We start from the raw sequence: 4,568 nt of genomic DNA on the forward strand, positions 1-4,568 counted from the left end.
TGAAAACGATGCGCACGCGTCAGGTACACGTACGCGTGATACATTTTGTGCCTCGGGCATAGTGCCAGCACCAAGCCAGCATAACTTTCGGCCAATACACCTTTGACATTGATTTTGCTGGGTCACGCGTGTGCCTCATTGACGCATACGCGTGATATGTCAAAATCTTAGGTGATGCGTACGCGTGGTGTATGCATACGCTTGATGATGCTTGTGTGATTGGCATACTTTCTGCACTGCTTCCACGTAACTTTCTGCCACTTTTTTTTTATGCAGAATGCAATTTGTAGCTAAGAATGTAGAAATTATGAATGGCCACTGAGAAAAACAAAAGAAAATAAAGTTAAGAATAAAAAGGAAAGATCGTACCATGGTGGGTTGTCTCCCACCTAGCACTTTTCTTTAACGTCCTTAAGTTGGACGGTCCACTAGCTCAGTCTTCTGCTGTTGGTGGATCCTCCAATAGGAAGATCTCTATCTCCTTGTTGTCCTTCATCTTCTCACCATGATATAGCTTTAAGTGATGTCCATTGACCTTGATGAAAGTAGAATTAGAAGGATGACTCAGGTAGAAGACTCCATATGGCTCTGCCCTCTCTACTCTGTAGGGTCCTTTCCACCTTGATCTCAGCTTGCTTGGCATGAGCCTCAGCCTTGAGTTGTAAAGGAGAACTAGATCCCCAGGTCTAAACTCTCTCCTCTTGATATGCTTGTCATGCACAGCTTTCACTTTCTCTTTGTACAGTCTGGAATTGTCATATGCATCGAGTCAAAGGGTCTCCAGTTCTGCCAGTTGTAGCTTCCTTTCACCACCAGCCTTCTCAAATCCCATGTTGCATTCTCTCACAACCCAGAAAGCTTTGTGTTCCACCTCCACTGGGAGGTGGCAAGCCTTTTTGTATACTAGGCGGAAGGGGCTCATCCCAATGGGTGTCTTGTACGCTGTCCGATATGCCCAGAGCGCATCAACCAGTCTGGTGCTCCAGTCCTTCCTATGAGGCTTGACTATCTTCTCCAGAATGGGCTTTATTTCTTGGTTAGACACCCCTGCTTGTCCATTGGTCTGGGGGTGGTAGGCTGTTGCTACCTTGTGAACAATCCCATGCTTCTTCAGTAGTCCTGGTAATCTCCTGTTACAAAAGTGACTGCCTTGATCACTCACGATTGCTCGTGGTGATCCAAAACGACAAATAATATGGTTTCTAACAAAGGAGACAACAGTGTTAGCATCATTAGTACGGGTAGAAATTGCCTCCACCCATTTAGAGATATAATCTACAGCTAACAGTATATAAAGGTAACCACTAGAGTTTGGAAATGGACCCATGAAGTCAATGCCCCAAACATAAAAAATTTCACAGAATAGAATAATTTGTTAAGGCATCTCATCCCTCTTGGATATATTCCCAAACCTTTGGCATGGGGAACAAGATTTAAAAAAGGCAGTAGTATCTTTAAAAAGAGTAGGCCACCAGAATCCGCTGTCTAAAATTTTTTGAGCTGTTCTTTGAGGGCCAAAATGTCCTCCACTCGCAGAGGAGTGGCAGGCTTCTAAAATGGACTGGAATTCTAATTGGGACACACACCTTCTAATTACCTGGTCAGCACCACACCTCCACAAATATGGGTCATCCCACATATAATTTTTGGACTCACTTTTTAGCTTGTCCTTCTAATGCTTAGTAAAATTGGGAAGGAAGGTATGACTAACTAGATAATTAGCTACAGGTGCATACCAAGAAACTACTCCAGATACTGCATGCAAGCTATCAAATGGAAAAAGCATCATTGATAGGAGTGGAGTGATGCATGAAAACTTGTCTCTCAACAAATTTTCCTTCGGCAAGTATACTGAATTGTCGTCAAGTAAAACTCACAATAGAGTGAGGTCGAATCCCACAAGGATTGATTGGTCAAGTGATGAGCGGATAATTTGTACGCTTTTTGGCATTATTTTTAGTATGTTTTTAGTATGATCTAGTTAGTTTTTAGTATATTTTTATTAGTTTTTAGTTAAAATTCACTTTTCTGGACTTTACTATGAGTTTGTGTGTTTTTCTGTGATTTCAAGTATTTTCTGGCTGAAATTGAGGGACCTGAGCAAAAATCTTATTCAGAGGCTGAAAAGGACTGCAGATGCTGTTGGATTCTGACCTCCCTGCACTCGAAATGAATTTTCTGGAGCTACAGAAGCCCAATTGGCGCGCTCTCAAAAGCGTTGGAAAGTAGACATCCTGGGCTTTCCAGAAATATATGATAGTCCATACTTTGCCCAAGATTTAATGGCCCAAACCGGCGTTCAAAGTCACCATCAGAATTCCCAGCGTTAAACGCCGGAACTGGCACAAGGATGGGAGTTAAACGCCCAATGTATTTTCAACGGTGGAGTTTCTACACACCATAGATTAAGGTGTGGAGCTCTGCTGTACCTCGAGTATTAATGCAATTACTATTGTTCTTCTATTCAATTCCGCTTGTTCTTGTTCTAAGATATCACTTGTTCTTCAACTTGATGAATGTGATGATTCGTGACACTCATCATCATTCTCACCTATGAACGTGTGCCTGACAACCACCTCCGTTCTACCTTAGATTGGGTGGATATCTCTTGGATTCTTTAACCAGAATCTTCGTAGTATAAGCTAGAACTGATGGCGGCATTCAAGAGAATCCGGAAGGTCTAAACCTTGTCTGTGGTATTCTGAGTAGAATTCAATGAATGAATGACTGTGACGAGCTTCAAACTCACCATTGTGGGGCGTTAGTGACAGACGCAAAAGAATCACTGGATTATATTCCGACATGATCGAGAACCGACAGCTGAATAGCCGTGCCGTGATAGGGTGCGTTGAACATTTTCACTGAGAGGATGGGAGGTAGCCACTGACAACGGTGAAACCCTACATACAGCTTGCCATGGAAAGGAGTAAGAAGGATTGGATGAAGATAGTAGGAAAGCAGAGAGACGGAAGGGACAAAGCATCTCCATACGCTTATCTAAAATTTCCACCAATGAATTACATAAGTATCTCTATCTTTACCTTTATGTTTTATTCATTATTCATAACCATTTGAGTTTGCCTGATTAAGATTTACAAGGTGACCATAGCTTGCTTCATACCAACAATCTCTGTGGGATTGACCCTTACTCGCATAAGGTTTATTACTTGGACGACCCAGTACACTTGCTGGTTAGTTGTGCAAAGTTGTGTTTATGCCATGGTATTGAACACCAAGTTTTTGGATTCATCACCGGAGATTATTTGAGTTGTGAAAAGAAGAGATCACAATTTCGTGCACCAAGTTTTTGGTGCCGTTGCCGGGGATTGTTCGAGTATGGACAACTGACGGTTCATCTTGTTGCTTAGATTAGGTATTTTTCTTCAGAGTTCTTAAGAATGAATCCTAGTGTTTCAAGGTGATGTTCTTATCATCATGTTGATTTCTATCAATCTTGCTGTTGGAGCAATGATCTGCTAAGGCTTGGCTGGCCATTGTCCATGTCTAGTGTTGTGGACCGAAGCTTTCACTTAAAGCTTGGCTGGCTAGTAAGACATGTCTAATTCCTGGACCGGAGCTTTAGACTAACATTACATGATTCCTGGAATTCTCATTAAGAATTTTGATACCTTTATTTTCTTTTTCCACTTAATTTTCGAAAAATCCAAAAAAAATTTTACAAAATCATAAAAACCAAAAATATTTTATGTTTCTTTTTGAGTCTAGTGTTTCATTTTAAGTTTGGTGTCAATTGCATGTTTCTGTTCTTCTTGCATTCATGCATGTGTCTTCATTAATCTTCAAGTTGTTCTTGATCATTTCATTGCTCTGATTTTTAAATTCTCTTGACTTGAGTGTTTATGTGTCTCATATGTATTCTCATGTTGTTAGCTTCAGTAGTATACAAACTGCTAAGTTTGGTGTCTTGCATGCATTGTTATTTGATTTTAGTTGCATTTTGATTATTCCTTATTATTAAAAATCCAAAAATATTTTTAATTTGTGTCTTTTCAAGTCAATTTATTAAAAATCCAAAAAATTCTTAATTTGTGTCTTTTCAAGTCAATAATACAGGGAATTGAAGATTCAGAACATACTGCAGAGGAATTACACAGAAAAAGCTGGGCGTTCAAAATGCCCAGTGAGGAAGGCAAACTGGCGTTTAGACGCCAGCCAGGGTGCCTGGCTGGGCGTTTAACGCCTAAAAGGGTAGTGGTTTGGGCGTTAAACGCCAGAATGTGCACCATTCTGGGCGTTTAACGCCAGGATGGCACAAGAAGGAAGATTTTGTTTTCAAATCAAATTTTTTTCAGTTTTCAAAATCTTTTCAAAATCAAATCTTTTTCAAATCACATCTTTTCAATCAAATCTTTTTCAAATTCAATTTCTTTCCATTTTTAAAAAATACTTGCTATCAATCAATGATTTGATTCAACATTTCAAGTATGTTGCCTTTTCTGTTGAGAAAGGTTTAATGTTTGAATCATATCTTTTCTTGTTAGCCAAGTTATTAATTTTTAAAATCAAATCTTTTTAAAATGTTTTTCAAATCATATCTTCTCAATCAC

Source organism: Arachis duranensis, chromosome 3 (genome assembly GCF_000817695.3).
Source record: "Arachis duranensis cultivar V14167 chromosome 3, aradu.V14167.gnm2.J7QH, whole genome shotgun sequence".
Lineage (NCBI taxonomy): Eukaryota > Viridiplantae > Streptophyta > Magnoliopsida > Fabales > Fabaceae > Arachis > Arachis duranensis.